The 14698-nt window shown below is 40.0% G+C and overlaps 1 protein-coding gene across 1 annotated transcript in view; it reads left to right on the top strand.

Annotated features, from left to right (window-relative positions):
• macrod2 (mono-ADP ribosylhydrolase 2) overlaps positions 1-14698 on the top strand; it is a 497420-nt gene that overhangs the window by 473937 nt on the left and 8785 nt on the right. The window lies entirely within an intron of this gene.

The following is a 14698-nucleotide window of genomic DNA, read 5'->3' on the forward strand; positions in this document are numbered from 1 at the left end:
ACTATAAGACATTGAAAGACATAAGATATTGAACGACACGTTGATATGGAGCATTCTACACTGGTTCATAGGTGTCGGGAGTGTTACTGTCACGACCTGTTGGGGTGGTCATGTTCGAAAGTCTGATGTTGGTGAACCCACCTCTCAGTTAATGTTACTGGTGGATATGGAGGAAGTGGTGTTGTTGCGGGAGAGAGGGTGAAGAGGAGGCAAGCGTGCGAGCTCAACTGTGTTTGTGTTGAAATTAAACACTCTATCTAATAATAGACACACAACTTCATCCTCATTTGATACAGCTTCTTGATTCATCAGCATTTTATAATCTTTTTAAAAACTCTGTGTGATTCTATAAGAATGCTACAATACGTTCACCATGGCAAGAAGTCCCGGAAGTAAAAAAAAAATAGAAACAAGGAACTCTTCCAACACTAACATACTGTATATTATGTCATATTTTCTCTAATTATGTCTTCTATTTTGGGGAATATGAGTGTAAAGGTGACTATAGGGGTGTTATTTCATGTCTAGAAGGCTCTAATAGAGTTAAAATTCATACTTAGAAGGTTGTAAATAGGTTTTCTCCGCTAACTATGAATTTATTCCATTTATAAATAAGGAATCCTACTTTGCAGAAATTCACTTATCATGGTCGAGTCTGGAACCAATTAACCGCGACAAACGAGGGGTGACGGTACATTGTCCAAACTCCTGGACACACAAACACACACTGTATGATCTAATTAAGGCCTGATTATTGTCTATAAACAAATACTGTGCAGAACTTACTGCTGTTAGACTTTCTTTGGGTGATCTTTAATCTTTAATTGCTCAAATAGTTAGCAGAGGGTGTCCTCATTTCATGCAACTGGATCAGAACTTTCTTCATTTTCTTGCTGAAATATTGTAGTTTGGCAGCCTCAGCAAGAGACTGTTGATTATCAACACGGCAAGTGTTGAAAGTCTCAGAATAGTCCTAATTGTATTTGGTCCTCATAGCCACAAATGAAGTGAAGGATAAATTGAGTGTCGTTGCTCCCACCACCGTTGCATTAATACAAGGGTCCCAGTGACTCTCTCGTCTCATTTTCTCACAACTTCACCTTCTCTTTGAGTGACATTCAATTAATTTAGGGTGAGCGTGAACCTTCCAGATAGATCTGTCTGAGAGAGCCTTCTCCATCGTCTCTGAAAAGCCATTGGAATACGTCCCGCAAATACTACAAGCCTTTCCATCAGTGGAGAGCTACACTCCACCACATTGATCGTGTCTCGCTTGAGCCTGCCATCGTCTGTCACAGCTTGGGGTTACTGTGGGATGGCTGTGGGGGTGGCACTGTCAAGCAGTAAACAGTGGTGTCATTCCTGATTGCAGGCCGATTGCATTTCGTGTGAAGGGGCATGGTCTCGGCTCTTGAATCTCATGCAGAGCCAGGCTTATCCAAGTGAAACTGACTGATCACATGACAAGCGGCTCCAGAGCAAATACCCTTTATTAAAATCTGCAATTAGGCTCTTTGCTCATGGCCACAGTTCAGATTTTAGTCACTGGAAGGAGGAATAAAATGACTCGTAATGATGTGAAGAATGAGCAATGACGCAAGCTACACTCTAAAATTGACCACAATCCATTGTGGGATTTGTGGGATGTTGATAATCTAAAGTGAAATGATATGTTCCACTTTTTGTATCGTAAAGCCTGCAGTACGTACATGAATAGTGCAGGTAATGTATGTGTAATCTTGAACATGCTTAACATGCCCGCCCACGGAAATGGTTAAATCATATTGACAATAAGCTAGTAAATATACCCTAGTGAGATAGTTAGTCTACACCAAGCCTAAATTCCATGAAGACATTCATGATTTTCTTTATTTTTGTCACATGCGCATATCAATCACATCAATCACATCTGGTCAGCATGGATGTATTACAGTAGCTACGTCATAAAGAACTCTGAATGTCAAACTTTTGACGACACTACACTCAAACCAAGAGATCAATCTTTTGCTGGTCGACTGCGGCACAATGGCCAATCAATGTCCATGCGTGAAGAAATACCAGCCCTTCTTCTGATAGGCTCAGGCCAATTACATCCAATCCTCATGATCCTCAAGTGAAGACTTTGACAAAGGCTGTGGCCTCACTGTGTTTCCCAGTGCATATCACCAAACTAGTCATTTTGAAGTTACATGAAAAATATACTGTATATAAGGCAAACCTAAAAATCCCTCTTTTTCAGTGTATTCAAACTCACCTTACCCAGATTCTGTCTGGGGGGGGGGGGATACATTTCAGCTTGATAGCGTTTAAAAGAGCCCAAAACCATGGCTGTATGACAAATAGGGGGGGGGGGGGGGGGGGGGATACATTTCAGCTTGATAGCTTTTAAAAGAGCCCAAAACCATGGCTGTATGACAAATAGTTCAAGGATAGCTTTACATTTACGTTGAGATCGACTTCTTTCAGCGATTTAGCCCCAAAAAATCCCGAATTACAATAAAAAGTAAGTGAACCGGTCTATATAAAAAAAAAAATATAAAACTAAAATAAAATAAAACCTCTTGCCTTTTGATGACGTGTGACCCAGACAGTGCATACAGACATGGAGAGGGAGGCTTGCATTGTTTTTTTTTAACCATTCTTAATTGTCATTAAGTGTAAAAAGAAGTTAAGTGTAGTAACAAAAAACAGAAACAAAAAACAAAAAAGTCTTCTACTCATCTACAATAACCACAGGCTACGTTACGCGGTGTTACTGTGTGTGTCTTTACATTAACACGAAACATAGCTGGCTTTGTGGTGTGCATTCACTTCCTCTATGATTACTGATGCTAATAGAGATGCCGTATCGTTGGTACGCCACTGCAGTAGGTAGCATATGTGGCCTTACGGTCACACTTTTCCTCTTTGCCGTCACGGAAGTAATAATGGAGTTACTCCATAATCTGAAGTGATACGCTGGACAAAGTGTTAGGATCTGACAAACAATAAGCCTAAATGTGGAGAGGTTTATGTCACGCATCAGCAAACAGTCTTTTGACGATAGCAATAATGGTGATGAAGGTATGTTTTTGTATTGTTATTTTTGCATTACTGTTAAAAATAATAGATTTACAACATAAAAAACACAACTTCATCCTCATTTAATACCGCGTTATTCTAAAAGCATTTGCTCCTCTGTGGTACACAATATTTGAATGTGTTCAGCCTGTTTCTCTTGACATATTTGGTAACTAAGCATGATCAACTTCAGAAGGCACCGACCAGGTAAAAATGTGAACGCATGAACAGTTCTTTAAGTTATTTTAACACTGTCATCACAATACGCTTCTATCAGTGTGTATGTGTGCTGTTGATCCCACCTTGCAAGGAGTGTTATAGAGTAGCATTCCAAATGCCTCCCTTTGCATTTACACATTTCTAGCCACTGTCTTAACACCCTGTTTTTCCTCACACAGCCATTGCACATATGGAAGTGTCTTCACAGCGAAACATCTTAGTCCCAGCTAACCATTTGATACCATTTTATAATTTCTGATTGTGTGCACATTTGATTATTTTAGATGCTGCTTTGGTACTGAGTTTCTCTTACCAACATTTGAAAGTAATAATTCACAGGTATTTTAATAAACAGTAAATATATTGGTGCGGTTTTGTGTAGTATTGAGCAGAAAGGGTCCCATTTTATGCAAGCTATATACATGACCAAACAGGCGTAATACAACAATGCACAATGTATAATGTAGGGATTTTATTGTGTGTTAGAATATTCATGTGGAGAAAAGATATGAAAGATGGTAGGCAGCGGAAATATTTGTATTTTAAATTAAGGTGCGGGCTCTATTATTTGAGTTATATGTGTTCAATATCACCTTGCACATGCAGGTAATGAGATTCTTAGCCCGATATTTGTGCTTATAAAGGCTCACTAAATTGAATCAGAATCCAATCATCCTTTATTTATGAATATTCATAACATACTTTAAAAATGGAAATCGAGGCTGCATTCTTATTGTGTAGCTCTTCAGCCTTGTTCTGCTGAATTGTGAGTGGGCACCCGCTTCAATAAGCTCATGCAGCACCCATAAATTAACGTAAGACGCTCTTTGCCTTAAGCAAGGAATAAATAAATGTGAGTTGTGAACAGAAATTGTTTTTCCTTCATGCACTGTGATTCTCCGCTAGAAGTCAATAGCTATCGTCTTTGCTCCGAAGGTAAGATGTAATGGCAGCGTACATTCAATCCCAGTAAACACACGTACGGCATCATCATTCTTACTATTCAAACTTTTAGCAAGTTTTTTTTTCCCTTCACATATTAGAATAATGCTCATTGAAAATAGGTGTTATTGTCTCGCTGATAATGTTTCCAAATACAACCCTCCTCCTGGAATGCTCCTCATAAATATGCATCACACAGACAACCCAGCAATTGTGTCTGAATATTAAAAGTATACATGTTTTACTCTGTCCTATTTTCGATTAAAGTTGATCTCTGCACTCTCCATAGAGAATCCCTCATAGGCACGGTTGGAGGCACGACAGAACCCTACCGGTGACAACACTGAAAAACCTTTTAACGTTATAACCAGGGCTGTTAAATGATTAGATTAATCACGGTTTTCAAATTAATTAATCGTGATTAATCACCGTGTCACGTTATGTCTGAAGTATGCCCGTTTTCGCTGTATTTTATTGAAAGAAAAACAAATGACAGGGCAGGATTGTATATGTTTTCCTGCTGTAATGTTGAAATGTCCCCGTTGTGGGATAAATAAAGTACAATCTGATATATTTGTGTGTATTACCAGCGCCAGATGAACTGAAAATTTAAATTAAGTTAAGAGATGTCACACTTGTCTGAAAATCTAGTTACTTAACACTGGTTTCTTTATTAGCAGAAAATTTGAATCAGACTTTAACTGCGTTATGATGAGGAGTTGCGTTCAAAGACACCACGTCATTTAAGTTGAATTCACCTGTTTTGAGTGAATTTTCTGGGATATGGCTGTATATAGCTCATAAGAGTTTCATTTAAGAGCTTAATCTAAGAGCTTCTTGATAATAAACCAAAAAATGTAACTCTTATGAGCTGTTTTCGTTGTCATCGTTATATTTGTCCAAACAAAGGTACCTTTAGTTGTATCAGGCATTCAAATGAACAAGAAACTGAAGGAACAAGGGTGGTCTAATGATTTCTTCCAAGACTGTAGATTCAAACCCTCTCCTGGCTGTGAGGTCAGCATGCTAACCACTCGGCTATCGTGTGGCCCACAATGCAAACATGTCTGACAATTCACTTAACACTAAATAGATGTATGTCCATACACATTCACACATAATGCAAATAGATATTCTTCCACTCGCATGCACAGGTAATGTGCATGTCTGGCAATTCACATAAACACAATATGCGCATGCTTATTGTAAACAACTGAGAGGGAAATATTTGACCAAGCTGCTGATGTAAAGGACCTCATAGCCGACTATGTGCTTGGTGTTGGGCCTCTACCGGGATATGGTTGGGTGCAGGCAAGCAGGAAACCGCCTGTAATGCATTCAAAGTCAGGGAAGAGTGGTCTTGCAGAGGAGACAGTGAGGAAGAGGATGGGGACAAAGACACCCCCAGCAGGCCATCACAATAGCCTCAAGGCGCCTGTGCCGTCACTCCCAATGCTTCCCTTGACTTGCTTTGGTTTCGTCTTACTGGAAATTCCCGACTCTTGACACTTGGGGCTGGACAGTGCGGTTTCATTTAGTACTGAAACTCTACAAGAGCTTATTGTCTCAATGTCACTGAGCACAAAACACACACACACACACCCTCACCATGTAGTTATTTCCCCTGCTTGTAAAATCCATCCACACAATAAAAGAGTGCATCAAAAAATGGAGGCGCCATGAATCTCCTTTGAACAACTGTTATGAGAATCACTTTTATTCTCAAGCCTGCTGGTGTTATGTGAGAGCTTGTTATTGATTCAGTTTATATTTGACTCCTTCAGTGGTAACATTTATGTGGAGTACAACAACAAGCTGACACAAAAGGCTCAACGGAAATCCAGCAGGCATTTTATTGATGTCAAGGTAGACTAAACTATCACAGCACAGTGAGGGTGTTTGGTTGCTCTTATGCAATAAAGAATCTCACGTTGACATATTCTTGTTTTATGACGTGACCGTATTTTGATTATGAAAGTCACATTTAAGTTACGGCAAAGTAACTTTAAACAACAATGCCTAAACTAAATGTATACAAGCACAATAATCTTTAAAAATTAATAATAATAGTGATTCTTTCTACTTCTATAGAACATGTTGTTACCTCGAGTTCACTCAAACAAAAAGACAACCATAAACACAAAATATTTTAAACATTATCAGAGCCCGTAGACATGAAGTAACACCCCCGTAGACACCTTTACACTCCTATTATTCTTTGTTTACACTACATTGCACAGGCTACGGGATCACTGCAGGACATGAGAGACGACTGCCGCTAGCACAGCATGCTACCGAGCTAACTAGTTCTCCAACTAGCCTGTCCAATTTACTTAACCTAAACTTAAGCAAGTGTTTCAAACAGACTGGGGAAGCAGGTGAAAGTAAGTAGCCCAAAAATTACCACTTCCACATGGAATGGGAGAACGTTTTTTCACTATGTCATGACTCCATGCAGTGTGAAGGAAAAGTAATATAACATCATGTCTCGTCAATGTAACATTACTGACGCCGAGTGACCAGAATAATACATATATACAGTATAACGATATATCTTTTCCATCACTATTTTTTGACGAATAGGCCATAGTCAACCATGAAACAGCAATCATTTATTAATTCATTCAGTGTACACAGATAATGTAAACGTGTTTGTCTACTCACGAGCTGATTAAATTCCCTTTGAATGTAAAAGGAAAAGACATGGTATTGTTATCGTTTGGACAGATTTATACATATACTTATACATATTATATACATACAGTATATAGATACACATATTCTCTCAAAGCCACATTAGCAGTTAGTATGGTAAAGGAAATGGTTTGGTCCGAAAAGGAGCAGGAAGACGCAGAGCTTATTTAATCCTACCCCTTCTCCGTTTTTCAGCACTTACTTACTGATAGTTGTCATGTCCCGTGTTTAACATGTACCAGTTTACCTATTTTCTGTGTGGTAAATGAAAAGGACGACACTATTAGATGAATGTGGAGAAAATTGCTGAAACCCTTCTGTGAAAGCAAGAAAATCCCAGAATGGTCATTTAAATCCAGTGTTGCCTCGCTCCATCGCGGTTCACCTGTAGCGGACTCGCTGTTTTGCGGAATTTTTTTAATGTGCTTCTTTTTTTTTATTACTGCATATGAACGCTGTTACAGGCCGAGCCTGGCCCTTTAAGAAGAATTGCATTGTGGGAAGTTGAGTGTCAGTGTCTGCACTGCCCATTATTTTCTGCGTCCTGGTTGGCTGTAGACCATTGTCAATCAGTCTCCTTCGTGCCGCCCTGCTGTGTCTCCGGTGTCACCGCTAGCTTGCTTGCTTGCTTTCCAGCTTGTAAATGAGTCTTCGGTTCGAAGGAGGACTGCAACAGGAGGAGTACTATAATTTACTGTGTGTCTTGAACTTTATTGAGAGTGTTTAAACAAGAGAGAAGTGTGAGAAAATGTTATTGGCTTAAAACATAACAATTGTAAAAAAAAAAAAAAAAAAAAAAAATGAAGTTGGCTACTTCGTGGATTTCACTTATTACGGGCTATTTTGGGAACCTATCCCCCGCAATAAACGAGGGAACACTTTCAAGTCATCTTGAAAAAATGATACTGGAATTTGCCGACATGCGTACTGACAAGCTACAATGCTTCTGGGAGCGGCAGGACACTGGTGATATAAATCTATTTATAGAGAGCACACAATTAACTTTTGGCAGTAGTGAGTGCCTCCTCTGGGAATGATGTGGCTGATGGCCGGCGTATGCATGTGTGTTTTATAGCTTTTTACACTGAGAAACCCTGCTGAGGAATCTGGAGTATGGAGACGACTCGTAGTTTTTATCTTTTTCATGCATTCATGCAGCGTTGAATTCCATTGGCTCCGCTTCTCGCTCTAAACTTTCTTTGACGCCCTGTGTTCACTTGTTATGCTAATATGGGGATGCTGGATTTGAATTTGGGCCTTTTTTATGCTTTTCATAACACAGAAACCCAATCGCAGCCTGTTGAAGTCAGTGTGGAGATAGAGAATAGAGCCCCAGAGTGCACAAATGGCAGTATGTTTGGTCATCGCTCTAGCCTGCAAGTCTGCCTCAAAGAGGGAGGGGTCGTGTTGCGCTACAGGGACACCCTTTTTTTCTGTTTCCCTTTTGAAGCTCCTCTTCTAATCAGCTTTCTTATCTCTGCCCATCTGTTTGCTTCACAAAAAACTGCAAATGAATAAACTCTGAACAGAGTGAGAATTTATCAGCGAGTGGCGAGATGCAGCAGATGTGTGCTTGAAACGTCTGGAACACATCTTTGTCATTCTCCAGCATGTGCATACACACACACACACACACACACACACACGCAGGCTTTAAAAGCTCACACAAGCCCAAGACAGCGTCTGAGTGATGTCTGTATGGGCTGCCTGTCTCCTGGAGGCAGCGGGGAAGAGCTGATGGTGCTGCCGCTTCAGATGGAAAAAGGAGTAAACCCCAAGTGACATGCTGACTGACAACTGTTGTCTTTGAGACTAAAAGATCACAGTAGACATGATAAATTCTTCATTCTTTGGATTACAAATGGTATAACATATTTTTTAAACACGGATCCACTTCAAGTCTGTAGTTCACTTAGAATGCACAGCATATGGAAAAATGGTGTAATTCCCAACATTGCAATATGCTACGACAAAGAATATACAAAGAAATAACACGAGGTTTGAGGCCAAATAAAACTGTATATGTGACATAAGAAGAATAGAATATGAATTTAAAATCAAATCCATGCATTATCCAATAGCTGCTACTTTTCTTTGCCATGACTTGCCTCCCTTAAAAGGTGAGCTACGCAGTACATGAGTCTAAAAACACAATCGCAACAAAAACAAAAATGAACTTGAGACGTTATTACAGTCATCCAGTGACTCGACTACGTTGCACGCATGCATATGCTTATGCCCACAGTCGTGCTGTGCCCTGGCCCACCTCTTCCAATCGTGCCAAAGGAGGGGAAGTGTGCTGAACAAGCTAGCCAAACATGCCAGACTTTATGTGGGAAGTGGGCCCAAACAAAAGTAGAATAAAGCAAATGTCTGCCATTTTTGGGGGGAAAAAGTTCAAGACTTAAGCCGTTCATGAGCATGTTTTGTAGTGTAGCGGAGCATGTCATGCTGCTGAGAGAGACCAATGCCATCAGGTTTGCCATGAAAGAGTTTACCCAGTGTGAAACAATATTTAGATACATATGTTTCCAAGTACCTTTCACCTGAATACCAAGAGCCTCAGTCTCCCCACAGAGAATAGCTCAGAGTGTAAGTGTCTCACCAGCTTGCCTTCTTCTCCAGTGCATCCTGGTGCCATCTGTTCCCCAGGTAAACACAGCCTACCACACATGCACTGCCTCTTCAGATCTTGTGGAGGAAAATGGGATTCATCAGCGACATTGCTGTCATAATTTAGTTGAGATGCCTCAACTGTCTGTGCTCTCAGAAACTTGGCTCTCAGAGTATGAAAAACTTGGTCCAAAACAATGAAGCGGAACGTGAAAAGTAAAAAAAAAAAAAAAAACAATAAACGCACCCTCTTCCGATAACTCTGGGGGGAAAAAAAACGGAAATACCTGAAATTGAGGTCGAAAATACTGACAGGTGGTCTTCGTGTTATGTACAAGTTTCATTCCTAAACTGTAAGTCGAGTTTGATGTAAGTCGGCTCACAACACATAATGGACATGAAATACATTAATGAATGTATGCATTATTGTTTATACTTCAGTGTTTGCAAAACCAGTTTATCGCCAAGAATGTGCTCCACAAATACGGTGCATCGCTGCAAAAACAGGACAGGAATTAAAAGTATAAATAGGGCAATAATTAAATGAAAACGGACAACAATAGAAAACACCATGTTCAATAAACCAGTGTCCTGCGTATGCAACATGCAATATGTACATCTTTGATTGCACAAAGATTGTAATCCCATTCGGGTTTTGATACATGGAGGGTTGAGGTCAGTGTCATTGGGGGACATGGGCAGGACAAGGGAAGTGTATTGGAACAGATCAGAACTAGGGGGTGTCACAAGACACTCAGTTCACGAGACGTGACGATGCACGAGGTTGGGTCTGGGAGAACGAGATGTGAGGAAATTTAAACATTATTTTTAAGAAAAGTACAATGAAAAACTATGACTGGACGAACAGACGTTTTTTTACTTAACTAAATCACAAAACAATGCAGTTGCATTTTGAAATATTTATTGTCCCCCAAATTATTATATAAACAATATTATTGTCAACATTGTTTGAGACCAAATTAACCATAACTGTTATATATTTTTATATATACTGTATATATATATATATATATATATATATATATATATATATATATATATGTGTGTATATATATATGTATATATATGTGTATATATGTATATATATATGTATATATATGTGTATATGTACAGTATATATGTATATATATATGTATGTATGTATGTATATATGTATATATATATACGTATATATGTATATATATATACATATATGTATATGTATATATGTATATATATATATATATATATATATATATATATATACGTATATATATGTATATATATTTGCATGTATGACCTAAGCATGATGCTCTAAGCTGTTGTACTTCTTTCCACAAATTGAAACAAAAGCTAAAAATTAGCTGCTGCAACTAATCACTTATGTTGATGTGTAGTTATGTAACAACACATAACTTTATGTTTATGCTAAAAGAACCACAGTTCCCATGATGCTTATAGTGCAGAAGTAGGTCCAAAGTAGACTCTACTATTACATGTCTTGAAGCCATATGCAGCAATTGTGTTTTGAGCTGACAAATCTTCAGTAACGTTGATCAACTGCAGAATTACTACAGCTTCTGCTTGGACAGCACAGCGGCAGCTGTTGAACTCCCACGGAAAAAACAGTGACGCGTCGTGAGTGAGTAACGCTTGGAATACCGAGCGCAGGTTGGATTGCAAGGATAATAGTGTCTGTAAAGCACTTACTGTGCGCTTCCAATCCTGCTTGTCACACTGCCACTTCCATATAACGTGTATTATCATTCACAGTGGCGATGCCATAGCTCACTTCTGGCTGCCCTCGTCCCACGAGATAGATATCGTCACGTTTTAATCATCACATGACACGCTGCAGTCAGTATGTTCACAGACTAATCATACGGTGAAGCACTGCACTGTTTTGGACTTGACAGGTCTTTCACAACCAGCTTGTTTCGAATGCTTCTCGCACATCAAACGTAAATGTAAATCTTGCTTTCTATTTCTATTTGCTGACAGCTGCCATTGTAACAAGATGCTAAAAGTCAATGTTATTCACTTTTTGTGCTTTTCATATTATCTCCGTTATGTGCATGGTTCTCTTGAGGTCTGCCAATCGGTCTGCCCTATGTGACTGACCTTTCCGAAGATGGGCAGCAGTCTGCCACTGCTCCTGGTTTTTACTGCAGTCAAGACAAGCACTTTGATTACACTGACCGCTTCATTGCATAATCTCCTGTGGAAAACCATGAGCCGCCCAGAGGAGGCATCACTTCCTAACTGCAAATGAAGGCCCGAGCCACAGCCTCTTGCCACACATACAAACATTCCCTGTCTACGCATTCATCCCTGTGGTTTGTCCTATTAATGTAGCCCAGGTTTTACATCACCTCTTTGTCAAATTAAGCATTCCCCCGACCGTCTCTGGATTGATATAGTAAACCACAATCAGGACTGAAGACACCAGCATTCAGTTTTGTGCAACAAACGCAGGGAGAGATTATGTAAAGTTATTCAGCAAGTGATGAGAGAGGAGCAGGCCACCACTGACAGCAGGTATGTAGGTCACACAGGGGGAGGCCTCTTTTGCATTTTTCCCCTCGTCTGTGTCTATTTTTGTGTCATCTCCTTCTTTTAGTTCTTCACTTAATCAGGTATTCACTTACACCTTCTCATCTCTGCATAACTCTTGCTCATTTAAAAAAAAAAAAAATCCACTTCTTTTCGTGTCTTTTGACAAACCACAATGGTTGTCTCTCACTATTTTGGACAGTGGATTAAAAATGACTAGAAAGAGAGATCAACATAGCCAGTAGAGACACTTTACTGACTCTACTTCATCTAATCAAAGGTTCATCAATGGTAATTTTCCCTTTATCTTTGGCAGTTTATGTTGTCAACTGTGTCTTTTCATCTGCCATCCATTCATCTCCTCTTTCTCTTTTACGCAACCCGAAAGCAGATGGTGTCCTGTCCTGTTGTGTTTCACTCCTTCAAAATACTCTCTCATCTCGCCAAGCATGGTCCAAGCCTGTGTAATGAGCTTGGACTTTTCAGAGCTTTTTTCAGAGGACCCCCACCCACACTCTGAGCCACGACGGTACGGCCGCTACAGCCGCCGCCGCTGCCATTGCCGCCGCAAGGTTACCCACACCCGCAGGGGTGCACAATGCTACTTAGCGTCCACAACGCCTCGGCCTTTCTTGGGGAGAAGAAAGGCGGAATATAAATGAAGACTCTTGGCTTCTAAGGGGCATAGCAGTCGAGAGAGAGGCGGTCACAGAGTTTACAAAGCAGGCTTGTTTTCATCTCCTGAGCCTGCAGGTCACAGCTCAGTGCTCCTTAATTGGCTCAGATTGTTAGACAGTGTTCCATCTCACAGCAAAGAAAACTCAACAGTGATGAAACACTTGCCCCCCCTTGGACACAAACTATTTCCCCCCCTCTTGTTTTGAGAGCAGCTAAGCTATTTGCAGAAGCTTCTACAACAAACTTAACATTAACATATGAAAATGGGCTTCTTTCCACATTTACTCGCTCATTACTTCTTTTGGTTGGGCACCTGTTGAGGCCCACCATTTCTTGTTTAGCCTAAGTGGGGTGATGTATTTAATTATCTTTCCACTGGGCTTATCAGACCCTTGGCTATTACTCCATGCCAAGTTTAATGAGGGTTCTTTGATGATTGTTTAATATACATGGCCTTGCAAAGACCAGGACCAAGTTCCTCAAAGACCACCCGCTTTGCATTTGGAAAGGAATTCTTCTCTCGGACTTTGAGAGCAATGCAAAAACACTGCGGTACTGACCTTGACGTTTTCCCTCTCTTATTGTCTGAAAATGAAGTGCTGTTGGGCAATCAATGGCCTTCTGTCTGCTTTATTAAAGCTGCAAAACATTAGGATCTTCACCAGATCGCCATCTTAAGAAAATACAGAAATCAAACCAATTTGGTCAATAATTGATTTACATGTGTAATACAGTATATTCAGTTTCTGGTTTTGTTTTTTTCAATTTTGCCCATCATCCACAATCCTTATGTGAGACAAGAACACACATCTTTCCCTTTTCTGTGTGTTCAAAATAGCTGCGTCATCCAGGCAGTACATGCAGGTAATGGGGATTCACCTATTTCACCTATAAAGCCCTCTAAAAAAAACATCCAGAAACCACCAACAACGCTCCATTTGTCCCAAAGTAGTAGTACCTCTCAAGACGTCTGCCATGATTAGTGGCAAACACAGAACATGTTCTTTATGCTGTTGTTGTTGACCGAAGTAGCATTAGTTGCTATGCGCTGTGAAATCAATGCACCCAGGAAAGACGTTACGGTAATTCTTAAAATGACCATAATACTGGACATTATACTGTAAGTTTCATGTTATCATGAATGCGCCTGTTACTGCATGGATACTCTATGTAGAGAAAACGTTGTTGGAGGTTTTTGGAGGTTTTTTAAAGGGCGTTATAGGCGGAATAGGTGAATTGCCATTACCTGCATTGCTAGTGAAAAAACTGCCAGCATGAGGCGGCTATCTAGAACGCACAGAAAAATGAAAGACATGAGTGTTCTTGTCTTGCATAGGGATTGTGAATGATGGGCAACATTCCAAAAGTTGAAGAAATTGCAGACACCCCAACTTCAATTTTTACCTTTACCTCTTCTCAAGAAAACGGGATCCCAGACAACAAAAAGTCCTGTGCCTGTGGAACAAAAGAAACCTTCTGTTCTGGCCGAGACTTCTGTCTGGAACATTAAGCAGAGACTGTTCCCATGCTGCTTTGTTGGATAACCTGCAGGGACTCCACTCTGGGCTGACGAGGCTAGAATGACAAGAACAGTGGTTACTCTGAGTATGAGAGGCAGGAACCTCACCAGAGATCCTGCAGATGGGTATGAATGGTATATTTAATACAGACCAGCAATACAAATGCAAAATGAATGTCTCATACACTGTATGTCATGATGCTTAAGTGCTGGTTTTTCTACTTCCTGTTTATGCATCATTCTACAAACCTTGTTGGCATTACTGATGAACAGGATACAAATTATTTCATTGCTTGTTTGCGTATGGGGTAGTGATCGACCACCGGGAACTCTGCCCAGCAAAATGTGGTCTTGCAACTTTGTGACTTGACAAGGAAAATGATTGCTAGCAAATATGTCCTGTACGTTGCTGCTTTTTCA

This window comes from Dunckerocampus dactyliophorus, chromosome 14, assembly GCF_027744805.1.
Source record: "Dunckerocampus dactyliophorus isolate RoL2022-P2 chromosome 14, RoL_Ddac_1.1, whole genome shotgun sequence".
Lineage (NCBI taxonomy): Eukaryota > Metazoa > Chordata > Actinopteri > Syngnathiformes > Syngnathidae > Dunckerocampus > Dunckerocampus dactyliophorus.